Below are 14420 nucleotides of genomic sequence, written 5' to 3' on the forward strand. Positions count from 1 at the left end.
TTCAGAAGCTGATGATGATCCTCCTTCTGACATATTGTTAGAAGGTTAACAGAAGCCTAACCCTGCATCCTAAAGTCACAGTCATCCATCTCACTTCATCTCTTCACAACAGCATTTTATCATTTTACATCATCACAAGAAAAAGGGTGAGTATAGTACAATAAGATATTTTGAGAGAGACCACATTCATGAAGTTTTTTTGCAGTATATTCATATATTATATTTACAGTATGTAGTATATATAATTGTTATATTTTATTATTAGTTGTCATCATTAATCTCAGACTGTGCCTAATACATGAATTAAAGTTTCTCATAGATATGTGCATACAGGAAAAGGCATAACATAAATAGGTTTTAGTACTATCTGTAGTTTTGGTTACCTGTGGTGATTTTGGAATGTATCTCTCTTTCCCCTATCCCAGATAAGAGGGACTACTATATTTGCCTCTCCTGGATATTTAATATAAATTGAATTATACAATATATGGCTTTTTGTGACTGGCTTCTTTGATTTAGCATTAGGTTAGGTTTACAAGGTCCATCCATTCTGTAACATGTTTCAGTGTGTCATTCATTTTTGTGCCAAATAATATTTCTTTATAAGAACATGTGCTTATTACTTATCCAGTCATTATTTAATAGACATTTGTGTTGTTTTCACTTGTTTATTATGAATATTCCTTCTTTGGACATTGTGTCCAAGTTTTTGTGTAGATAAATTTTTTCATTTGTCTTGGGTAGATACCTAGCAGTATTATTACTGAGTGATACTGTAGCAGTATGGTTAACATTTTGAGCCAAACTGCTTCTAGTGGCTGCACCATTTTTGTGATCCCATCAACTATGCCTGAGAGCTTTGATTACTCCCCACAGACACACCAACTTTTTATTCTCTGTGCTTGAAAAAAATAGCCATCTTAGTGGGTATGTAGTGGTATCCCTTGTGTTTTGATTTGCATTTACCTAATGTATGATGATACCAAGTATCTTTCCATGTGCTTATTATAAATTTGTATGCTTTCTTTGGAGAAATGTCTATTCATCTTCGCTTATTCTAAAAATTAGATTGTTTTTCTTTGTATTAAAGAGTTGTAAACATTCTTTAAATATTCTAGATACAAGTTTCTCCTAGATATAAGATTTGCAAATATTTCATTCCATTCCTCTGTTTGTTAATGAAACTCAAGTATAGCCACTCAACACTTGAAAGTTAATACTTGAGAGATAATGTTGATTGGAAGGAAAAAGTTGCTTTATTCAGGAAGCAGGTAACCTGGGCAGGTGGCAAATAAAGGTCCAAGGACTAACTCCAAAGTCCTAGTCCAAGCAAGAGGTTTGTAAGGGTGAGACACAGAGAAGTGCTGAGTGCTGATGTGCACGGAAAGCATTCTCAGTATGATCTCAAGCAGACTTGTTGGCATAAAGAAAGTCTATTTCTAGTGTGGTCAAGCTTGATCTTGGAAACATTTAGTTCCTTATTTTCCCAGGGTCAATGTTCTGGTGAGATCTCAAAGAAGCTGTAATTTATCAAGCTATAAATTAGAGGGCACAGATTAATGAGTTAGAATTGCATAACCTTTAGGATGCTTGGAACAATTAACATGTCAAATTAGAACTGTCTTGGTTTTTTTTGAAGTAAAAAGTTTTTAATTTTGATGAATTATAATGTATCTATTTTCTTTTATCACTCGTGCTTTTGATGTCATATTAAGACATTTCTTTTTTTTAAATATTTTATTTATTTATTTATTTGTCAGAAAGAGAGAGAGAGCACACAAGTAGTCAGAGAGGCAGGCAGAGGCAGAGAGAAAAGCAGGATCTTTGCCGAGCAAGGAGCCTGATGTGGGACTCGATCCCAGGACCCTGGGGTCATGACCTGAGCCGAAGGCAGTGGCCTAACCCACTGAACCACCCAGGCGTCCCATATTAAGACATTTATTAATGAAAGATCACAAATATTTACTCATTTTTTAAGAGTTTCTAAGTTTACCAATTGTATTTAGGTATTTGAGCCATTTTGAGTAAAGTTTTTGTATGGTATGAGGTAGGGGGTAAAATTTCATTCTTTCTCATGTAGGTACCCAGCTATCAAGCATTGTTTTTGAAAACACTGTTCTTCCACCATATTCTCCTTATGGATAGTCAATTGATAATACATTTGATGGTTCAACGAGGACTCTCAATTCTACCTATCTATCTCTATGCTAGGATTCCATTGTCCTGATTTCTATAAATAGTAACTAAATATTATATTTGAGTAAGAAAATTTTGAAATAGTAAAGTATAAGTTGTACATATTTGTTCATATTCAAAATTTTTTTGGTTAGTCTAGCTTCCTTGCATTTCCAGATGAATTGTAGAATAAGCTTGTCAATTACTACAAAGCGAAAACTAGGATTTTGATGGGGATTGCATGGATTCTGTGAATCAGTTTTGGGTGGATTCTCACTATAATAATATTAAATTTTTTGATTCACAAACATAGAATTATTTTTTTATCTTATTAACACATAATATATTATTTGCTTCAGGGGCACAGGAATGATCGGCCTCCCAATCTCCACCCCTGTAGAAGCTGAGAGCTCAGAGTCCCACTCCTCATTTTGTGCCCTCAGAGAAAAGCAGTCAATCACTCCCATCTCCCTGGTCTCTGGCCGCACTCTGAGCTCACCCGCCTGTGACCGAATGTTTCTATCTCTGGCACATGGTCCCATCTGGAGTCTCCAAACCCAGTGGATTTTTGCAGCATGCTCCCAGAGGAGGAAAGAGGCAGTCTTCTGCATCTGCCACTTGTGGGGTCCCTGCTCGAAGAACAGTGGTCCAATTGTGCCTCGGATCATGGTTTAAGGTAAGCCCAAGCTGAAAGGCCACTCCTTGACTGTATCTCTGCAGTTGGCTTTGCTGTTCTGACACCTGGCAGGTCTGCCACACTCAGTCTTTTTATGACCCTGTGGGTCCTGTGACCACACTGTCCCTGCAAGGGCTCCACTCCCTCTTTAGCCTCCGGAGCCCTGTACCTGAGTGGAGAGACTTCTAAAAGTTCTGATTTTGTCCTCTGCTGCTCTATCACTTGCTGGGGGCCAGCCCCTGCCTCTGAAGCCTATCTTGTCATATATTGCCTCAGACTCACTTCTCTGCTCATTCTACCTTCCAGATAGTGGTTGCTTTTCTGTTCAGAGAATTCCTTCTCTTTTTCTCTTCTATCTCCTGTTGAGTTTGTAAGTGTTTAGAATTGTTTGATAACTATTTAGCTGAACTCCTGGGGCCTGTTGATGTTTAGGACTCCCACTCATCTGCCATCTTGCTCCTCCCTAACATAGAATTTTTCATCCTTTATTTAGAACTCCATTGATATCTTTAAACAGTGTTTTGTGGTTTTCAGAGTAAAAACCTAGCATTTGTTTTATTAAATTTATTTGTAAATATTTTATTTTAGATACTATTTTAAGTGAAATTGTTTTGCCTTAATTTTTAGATTACTGTATGTGAGTGTATAAATACCATTGATTGGGCGCCTGGATGCCTCAGTGGTTAAAGCCTCTACCTTCGGCTCAGGTCATGATCCCAGGGTCCTGGGATCGAGCCTCATATCGGGCTCTCTGCTTGGCAGGGAGCCTGCCTCCTACTCTCTCTCTCTCTCTCTCTGCCTGCCTCTCTGCCTACTTGTGATCTGTCAAATAAATAAAAATCTTTAAAAAAAAATACCATTGATTATTGATCTTATATCTAGTAACATTGCAGAACTTGTTTATTAGATTTAGTTAATTCTTTTAGCCATTTTTAAAAATTTTCTATATAAAATGGAAAGAAATAGTTTTAACCTTTTCTTTTATCTGGATGCTTTTTTATTTATTACTTATTTTTCTTTTTCTTTCTTTCTTTCTTTTTTTTTTTTTTTTTTTTTTTTTTTTTTGCTGCAACTTCTAGTATAATGTTGACTAGAAAATACAAGAAGGGCTGCATCTTTGTCTTCTTCCTGCTCTTGTATATGATTAAGTATCATGTTAGCTGTGGATTATTTTGTTTTTAGTCTGTTGTTGTAGATGGTTATTATCAGGCTGTTGGAGTTCTTTTCTGTTCCTGATTTTTTTTTTTAGTGTGTTTATTTAAAAGTGTCTTACTTTTCTCTAGTGTTTTTTCTTCAACTTTTGGGAGGATCATAGGGTTTTTTTGTGTGAGCTTATTTTATTTATATGGTATATTATATTGATTGATTTGGGGCTGTCTATACCAACCTTTTATTCTGAAGATAAATCCTACTTGCTAAGGTTGTATAATGCCTTTCATGTTTTGCTGGTTTGGTTTTCTAGGTTAGGGTTTTGTTTGTTTTTTTTTTTGAGAATTTCTAATCTATATTCATAAAGAATATTGGTCTGCAGTATTGTTTCATTTTTGTGATGGCTTGGCTTGTTTTAACATCAGTGTAATAGTGGCCTCTCACAATGAATTGGGAGTATTTATTTATTTATTTATTTAGAATAGTTTCTGAAGAATTTATGTTAATCCTTTTTTAAAATTTGGTAGAATTCACTAGTCAATCTGCTTCTAATAAGCACAGACATTAAAAAAGTTAATAATCTTTGAATCATGCTGTAGCCCAGCCTCTTACATCAGGATGCTCAACATCTTCAACTGTGAATGAAGTGACAGATTTGCTGTTAAGATTGTCTTCAGTATGATCTCAGCAAGAGAGTGCCAGAAAAATTATTGAGATACGAAGGGGTCAAAAGTTTCAGGCTTTTGTGCTGTTAACATGGAGTATTGTGCTGTTAGACATGCTGGGAACTTAAGGCATAATTGGGGGTTTGTGGTTGCTAAAGCTGAGATAACATTTTAGTGTGAGTATTGGAGACTGATAATGTTGTAAGATGATCCACCAGGAAGATGGGAAGTCACATAAATTATGATGTGCAAAAAAGCACATTACACCTGGTCTGCTCTGACTGGGACTATAATACACACAGAGGTGTAAGAGTTTCTAGACCCATATCAAAGAGAAATTAGCTTCTTATTTATTGGAAAGCAGATGTAATATTCAAGGATGAAACATATTAGAGGGTTCTGATTAATGAAATTTAGAATTAAACGTATCACTTGGCTGAAGAGGACATTGTGAATATAAGGTGAAGGAAGTATGTAACATTCTGGGCAGGAGTGTACTGAGGTCCAGATGGATAGTGGCATGGTTAGGAAATGATGCTTTGATTATTCTGTAACAAATAATATATTTTCCCAAATAGTATGGTTTGAGAAAATTGTTAATGAAAAAAAAAATCTGTCTGCCAAGAGTAGTGTCAGTGTATAGGCATTTCAAGCAGGTAGACTGGACAACTATCACTTGAAATGACAGTAGTGCTTTGTTTTGTTTCTGAGAATGTCTGTCTGCAGAAAGGCATGAACCAAGTGCCAAAGAAAGGTACGCTGGGCCTAGGTGAGAAATGTTGGCTGGAGAATAATATTAATAATAGCTAAAGCATTAGATTCATCATGTATTGCTGTATAACAAATGACCTCCCAGAAATAAATTTTCATTGCCTAACTTTTTCTATCAATCAGGAGTTCAAAACAGCTTGGTTGGTGTTATTTGTGGCTTCCTCCCATTGGACTGTTGACAGAATATATCAGTGCCTTATTGGGTATTGATGTGAGGTTTTAGTTCCTCACCATTGGGGTCCCACTATAAGGCTGCTTGAGTATCCTCATAACACAGCAGCTGGCTTCCCCCAGAAGCTATGATCTAGAAGAGACAGAGATAAAAACTGCAATGTCTCTTGTGACCCAACCTAAGAAACCAGAAGCTGTCATATCTACAGCTCTATTTAATAGGTGCAGATCACTAAATCTGGCTGCAGTCAAGGGTAGGAGAATTAGGCTCTACCCAACCATCAAAGTATCATCAAATAATTCAAGTACATATTTTTAAGCCACTATACCTGTATTAAGCAACTACTCTTGTTTTGGTGAGGTGTAGGTCTAAGCACCTTACCTTATAGTAACTCATTTAATCTTTGCAAAATCCTATTCTTAGGTGTTAAAACTACATTAATTTTACATATGTGGAGATTATCCTTTGAGAATATACCTTCATTCTTCGTCACTCAGTTATATAAGCACATTAGCCCAGGCAATCTGACACTGAACCAATGAGTTAAATTGACAGTGTTCAACCTTTCAAAGACAGTATGATCAAAACTTCCAAAGCAAAGAAATTATTAAGAATATGTCTATACATGGATTTGTCTACACACAGTAGGACATGAGATGTCAGAGAAGGGAAGTCTGTAAGCAATCACAAAGTCACACTCTATACACTGTTGAAGACATTCCTTGTTTGAATTAAGGAGGAAAGTTCAAGACATTTCCTCTTTGCATTTAGGAGGATAGACTTTTGAAAATTCATACGAATTTTATTTTCATTGGTCAGCGATGAGGCAAGTTTGAATCTGACTCTGGCTGTAAGCCTTCAGGACCTACAGCTGAGTAAAACTAGGATTTGTACAGATTATCAGTCATTTTCATATTTGTCATAAACATCAGGAAGCAGTCCTACTCTTTTAAGAGACAATTTTGTTTCATTTGTAAATGAAAGAGTATTACAAGCCAAGGTCTTCAGGACATGAAGAAATCTGAAAATGGTATTTCTACATAATAAATAATTGAATTTCAAAACATACAAATCTGTGGTCAGAATATGAGCTTCTTAGAAATTTTGTTTGTGCTTTGACTGTCAGCTCAGATTTGTAAAGCATTCTTCTTTGATGACATGCTTTTCACCGAGAATTTTTCTATTCATTCAAACTCTTTTGGTTGTAGAATTGAGATGAGCTTCTGTTATGAAAATGAAGTGTCATAATTTTTAATCAGTACAGATCACCTCTGGGGCTCATCTAATGAAAGACTATGAAAGGGACAGGAAGGATAACAAAAGAGCAATCATAAAAACCCAGATAATGTTTTAAGGGCTGCAGTTTAAGCTTTGAATAGTCAAAATAACCTTTTGATACCTGTCATTCCATATTCCAAAAGCATTTGCCTTTGCAAGAGAAGTCAAATTTGCGGCCTTGGCAGTTGAGATAATGGTACATCAGTTACCAGTTAGTTCTATTTATTAATCCTCGTTAGGCAATCCATAATCTATTGAATGCAGCAGTAGTAGTGGTGGTGGTGGTAGTAGAAGATAATTAATGACAAAACTTACACAGGTTCAGTGAGGGGAAGCACAAATCTATCTGTTACTTAGCAAGGTATTTCACTCATAAGAAACAGAGAAACATTGTATTACTTTTATAAAAAAGAGAACAAAGAGCAGTGAGCTAGATTAGTGCTGTAAAGCATTGGCTTTAGAGTCACATGCACACAGGAGAAAATTTTAATACTGTAGCTTTAATACTTTGAAAAAACTGATTCCTAATCCACTGTATTTTAGAATGCCTCCTCCACAGGTTTGTGGTGAGGATTAAGTGACACATTAACAGAAAGTGTTTAGTAAAGGGCCTGGTATCATGTATGGGCTAAGTAGGCACTATTAATGCCATTATTACTGGCTACATAACTTTAATGAAAAAGTCACACTTACTGTCAAGTATTGCTTAAAATAACAACAATAATGTTTTATCTTAAAGGAATTAAGATTAAAAAATATTGACTTGTATACTTAGAAATGTCTTGATACAGAGCATTCAACACATAGTAGATAAGCAAAACAATTGTTGTTGACAAAGCCAGTCATAATGCCTATTATATATTTGGTTGCTTAATTTTTTCCTTAAATATATATACACACAAAAAATTTCAATTATTTAAGTCAAGTTTTTGTTTCTATGTAAGCAGTTTAAAATTTTTCACTTATACATGTAAAACAAGGATTTTACCAAATAAGTAAATTCTCCTTGATTGTATATTATGTAAGGTTTATGTACTATTTTATTTTACATATACAGTATGATATAGTTAACATTTTTAAATGCACATGACTTTAAATAATGTTTAGACAAAGAAAGCACTCAAGATTTAGAAAATCTTAAATGAGTGTCAGAGAAGAACAAAGTGTGGCAATTAGTGCAGGAAACTGAAGAGAGTCAGTACATAAAAAAGAAATTAAGTTTTTTTTTTATGAATGATATAAGGAAAAGTGATTTTTAAAAATCTATGACTACTAAATTATCAAAAGCAGGAAAAATCACAGATAAGAATACAACATTGTGTCTAATATTTCATATTAATATCAATAATAAAATCTCACATGAATTATTAGCAGAAACAATGCAGCAACATGATAAAAAATAGTATATTATAGCCAAAGAGAATTTGTAGCCATGATTCAACAATTGTTAAACACTGAGAATCTGTTAAACGTTTAGAATTTTTTGGATTATTATTGGGTCAGAAGTTAAAAAAAAATTCAACAGATGCCAAAAATAAATCTGACAAAATTTAATACTTTTGATAAAACATTTGTTAAAGTAAAAATACATTTGTATGTAACAGTTTCTGCAACATTTGTATGCTGTTACATCTGGTATGTTCATTATTCAATTACTTACAACTAGCATAGTTCTTAACACACATGCAAAAACCTTACAGTTCTATTTAGCAGCAGACGAACAGTTACTATTTTGTGTTACATCCTGGCTAGTAGAATCACTAATTTGGGAATAAAAATTCATAATTAATAAAATCATTCCATATTTGTCAGTGATAATAGTAAAATAACTGGATCACTGGTGTGAACTAACAAATCATTATTACAAATACTATGAAAAATCAGCATAATATTAAAATTTTATAACTTTTTTATACAAAAGAAACCTCATATTTACAATGGAAATTTGTTGTGTCTATATTATAGAAACTTTCAATTCTCTTCAGTGTGACTTATGTAAATATGGATGACCATACCTTGATCTTAGATGGAAAGATTCACTATTAAAATATTTCATTACTCTAAAGAAATAAACGCAAACTTACTGTGTTTTCACTTGGTAGATAACCTAATTATAAAATTCTGAATAGTTCTGAAAAAGAAGAATATTTAGAGAAAAGTAGTTATATACAAGAAAGGAGAGCAACCTACTGAAGTGATTTGTCATAATTAAAAAATATTAACAATATTGGTATAGATGCATGGTGAAGCAGGACAATTAATGAAAGAGAATAGAAAGCCTAGTTGGACAAACAAATGTATTGAGTTTTAATTGTACTGAAAATTGTCCTGGCCTTTCAATTCAGAGAGAGACAGAGAAAGAAGTATGCAACCTGCTAGGTTCGATCAATATTAGTATAAAAATATTTTCCAAAGAAATAGAAGATTTGCATTAATCAAATTATTAATGTAGAGAAATTAAATTGGACAAAATACTTATTATTACCATTGGGATGATAAAGCACTTACTCAGAAAGAACACCAGAAGCACTGAACAGAGAGATTGCTACATTTGACTACATAAAAATGAGAACTAATGTGAGGTCTCTGCTTCTGGCACAGGGACATGTATTACCTTATTCCTCCTCAAAAACAAAACAAAATAAACAAATGAATGGATAGAGATCTATTCCCAGAATGAGAGCATGATGAGCTCTATAGACCACTTCCCTATGAAACGGGTAAAATTTATATATACATACATAACATCATATATATATATAAAACAACCATTGTACATATAACAAGAATAAATATAAAGTGATATACAAATACAGATACAAATACATATAATTTTATATGGTCATGTTTATTATATAAACAATAATGTATATAATATATTTATTATATATAATATAAATATAATAGCATATTTATATAATTTATAAGCAACCATTTGTATTCTCTGAAAATGCTCCAAAGAGCAAACATCAAGCAAATAAATATCTATTTATGAAAATTCAGCAAGAAAAGCAAGAGTTTAATATTTGAACTAAGCTCAGCAAGATGGAAATTCCACTCTAAACTGTTCTAGTGAAGAACTGGAACATGGGCTCTCTCTCCTTTTAGATCCCTGTCAGGAGTATCTTTGCAGGAGATTTCTCATGCAGCATTTTTCATTCTGTCTCCAGCTGCTTTTTGCCTAGGCTATGATAGATGAGTGGAACTGAGAGGCAGGGACTACTGTCTTCTGCTCAGGACCCATCTGTGTAACAGAGGCCTGTCTTGGACTTGAAACCATTGAGAATATACTCTTGTTCCTGCTTGTTAGTGGTCCAACACCAGGTGATGCAGTCCATTAAGAATTCAGGCTACTGCTCCTTTCCTCTGAGTGTTCAGTTCATAGATTGAAGGTGTCTGCCATTGTGTCCACCCCCAGAACCTTGGCCTAGAAATTTTGCATGGAGAGAGAAGCAAACAACAAATACATAACTTCTAATCTCTTTGCAAAGGAATTGGAAAGAATTGGAAACAGTGGAGATTGTGGTGGAGGGTGGCAATTGAGAAATTTGTAGATTCAGTATAGATTCATTAGCAAAACTCCATGTGAAATACATGTTTAATTCTAGGATGGCTACTTTGTTGAAGAAAGTTAGAGAAAGGAGAGGTTATGGGGCGCCTGGGTGGCTCAGTGTGTTAAGCCTCTGCCTTCAGCTCAGGTCTTGACCTCAGGGTCCTGGGTTCGAGCCCCACATTGGGCTCTCTGCTCAGCAGGGAGCCTGCTCCCCCCCCACCCCCGCTGCCTGCCTCTCTGCCTACTTCTGATCTCTCTCTGTCAAATAAATAAATAAAAATTAAAAAAAAAGAGAGAAAGGAGAGGATAAAAAATGTGTTAGACACACAAAAAACAAGATTTTAAATGGCAGATATAAATCTGACTATGTTAACAATAATACTAAAACGAATGATTTAAACAATTCAACAAGAGGCAAAGAGTCAGATTGGGGAAGTGGGGGAGCAAGATCCAAGTATATGCCCTCTATGGGAGACATGCTTTATATTCAAAGATACAAAAATACTGAATATAAACAATTAAAAAAGATACATTAGGCAAACAACACTCATAAGAAGGCTGGAGTGGTTATACTGGTATCAGACAAAATAAGCTTTAAAACAAAGTAATATTAAAAGATACAGAGGCTTATTTTATAAAGATAATAGAAAGATAAAACAGTAATAAACATGGCTGTTCTTAACGGTAAGCACCAAGATACATGAAACAAAACTGAAAGAAATGGGGAAATATAAAATTCAATAATGGCAATAGGAGTTGTAAGTTAACCCACTTTCAAGAGTGTATACACACAAGATGGAAGATTCAACAATGAAAAAGGAGTCTTAGACAATACTATGAACCAACTCTACCTAGTTGGTATAAACCATAGTAGACAGCTATAAACCATAGTAGACAGCTATAAACCATATGACCCAATAGTGATGGGGTGTGTATATTCTACTACAGTGAACACGGAACCTTCTCCGGAAGAGATGACATGCTGAGCCATAAAACAAACCAATAAATTAAAAAGGGTAGAAATATTATACAGTCCATTTTCTGACCACAGTGGTATAAAATTAGAAATAAATAACAGGGAAAAACTTAGAAACTCCCAAGTATGTGGAAATTAAATGCAGTGAGAAATCACAAGTGAGTCAAAGAGGATATCAAGAGGGAAATCAGAAAAGACTTTGAAATGAAACTTTGAACAATGGAAACTCAAGACAAAACACATAAAGTGTATGGGATAAAACTAAGGGAGTACTTAAAATGAAATTTACAGCTGCAAGTGCCTATATTAAAGAAAAAGAGAGAAATACTTAATATTTCAAATAAGTACTTAAACCTTCCACCTTAAGAGAGTGGGAGAAGAAAATCAAAATAAACCTAAATCAATAAGGAATGATATAGTAAATATTAGAGTGGTAATTAAGGAACTAAAAAATAGGAAAACAATATTAAAAAATCAGTGAAACAAGGGGCACCTGGGAGGCTCAGTGGGTTAAAGCCTCTACCTTCAGCTCAGGTCATGATCCCGGGGTCCTGGGATCGAGCCCCACATCGGGCTCTCTGCTCAGCAGGGAGCCTGCTTCCCCCTCTCTCTCTGCCTGCCTCTCTGCCTACTTGTGATCTCTGTCTGTCAAATAAATAAATAAAATCTTAAAAAAAAAAATCAGTGAAACAGAGTTGTTTCTTTGAAAAGGTCAATAAAATTGATATAACTTAACCAAACTTCCAAGAAGAATGAGAGAAGCCTCAAATATCAAGAATCAGATACAGAAGAGGAGACATTTACATAGGCCTCATAGAAATAAAAAGGATTGTATAGGCACAATATGAATTATTATATGTCAATAAATTACTTAACTGAGATGAAATGGGCAAATTCCTAGAAAGACATAAAGCACCAAAAGTATCTCAATAACTAGAAATAAGACAATAAAAAATAAACAATGTGAATAGACTTATAATGTGTGAAGAGATTAAAATAGTAGTAAAATTATTTTTTATGATTTGCTATTTAAAGTTATTTACCATTAATAATAATAAAATCTTTTTTAAAAACTACACACAAAGCAATGTCTGTACTCAGACTGCTGAATTCTATTAAACTTTTAACTAAGAATGAATACCAATTTCACAAACCCCTTCAAAATATAAGAGGAGGGAGTACTTTCAAATCATTTTATAAAGTCAGTTTTACCCTGAAACCAAAACCATCAAAGAGATCACAAGAAAACTACAAATATTTCTCATAAATACAGATGCAAAATATCCTCAGCAAAATATTAGCAAACCAAATCCAGCAACATGTTAAAAAAAATTATATACCATGGCTAAAATGTATTCCAAGGATGGTAGAGTTGGTTAACATCCAGAAATCAATTAATGTGATATGCCTTATTAGTATAATAAAAAAATCACATGAACATATCAATAGATATAGAAAAAGCATTTGACAAAAAATCCAACATCTTTTCATGATAAAAACTCAATGAACTAGATGTGAAACTCTCCAGTCTGCTAAAGATAATCCATGAACAAACCAAAGCTAATGTTACACTTAATGATAAAAGAATGGATACTTTCCCGCTAAGACTGGGAGCAAGGCAAGGATGTCAGCTCTCATCTCTTCTTTTCAACATTATCCTGGAATTTCTAGCTACAGCAACTGGCAAGAAAAAGAAAGAAAAGATATCCAGCTAATGTCACCCTTAATGGAGAAAGGTTGAACGTTTCCTCCAATAATTGGGTAGGGCTAGATTGACTGTTTTATTATTCACCAATAAATGGAACTGCTGGAAATACTATCCAATACAGAAAGTCAATAAAAAGGAAAGAAAAGGCATACAAATTAAAAAGCATAAAATTGTCCCTATTTGCAGATTACATGATTGTGTATGTAGAAAATCCCAAGAAATCTACAAAACTACTCTTAGAACTAGTGAGTTCATAAAGTTTTTAGAACATAAGATAAACATATGAAATCAATTTTATTTCTGTATAAGGGTGATGGACATATGGACACTAAATTTAAAAATATAAGACCATGTACAGTCACTCAAAAAATGAAACTATTAGGTAGAGCTAACAAAATATGTACAGGACTTACATGTTGGAACCTACAAAATGCAAATTAAAGAAATTAAGGAAGGAACTCATAGCACAAAGCCAGGATATTATTGCTCTAACCTCTAGTACATATGTGAACAGATAAAGTTTACTTGTCCGGTTTGAAGATTTTTTTTTTTATTCACTGCATATTTTAGATAAAAATCAAAATACTAAGATAAGCAAATCTAATAGTTCAGATTTTCTTCTAGGTAAAATTGTTAACTTAATTTCAGACACTATTTACTAAGCAACCTTAGGGAGGAGCTATGAGACGCACCATATCAATTGGCTTGCCTCACTCTGTGGCAAGGACAAGACTCCAGCACAGTGTGGGTACACACAGGCCACAAGATGGCATAGCACCTCTGTCTTTGTAGGTCCCTTGGTAACACAGTAGGAAAAAAATCTACCAGGAGGCAGGATGCTTGGATTTCAAAACCAATCTCGGTAAATCTGGAACACTGGGAAATGAATTTGCCATCTTAGAGTCCATTCTATATGTTATTAAGGCCAAGATAGCGTATCTATTTTCTCCTAAATCCTATTCTGTTATGATAAGTGAACATTTAAAAAGCCATGGACTCCTCAGAAAGCTTCTGGTCTACATCAAGACTATTAGTTACCTAACACCAGAACTGTTGCCTCAAACCCTGTATGTAACAACATCAAATGGTAGAAACAAAGAAATCAGGGAAGATCAAAATGGATAGATATAACCTGCTCATGCATTAAAGACTTGATATAGAAAAGATGTTAATCTGCAGCAAAATAATAATAAAAAGCTTTGATAAAATTGCTTTCACAAACCAATGATATCTTTATAAATATAGAAAAGATGATTCTAAAATTTACATAATAAGACATTAACTGTACAGTGATTTT

Source organism: Mustela lutreola, chromosome 12 (genome assembly GCF_030435805.1).
Source record: "Mustela lutreola isolate mMusLut2 chromosome 12, mMusLut2.pri, whole genome shotgun sequence".
NCBI lineage: Eukaryota > Metazoa > Chordata > Mammalia > Carnivora > Mustelidae > Mustela > Mustela lutreola.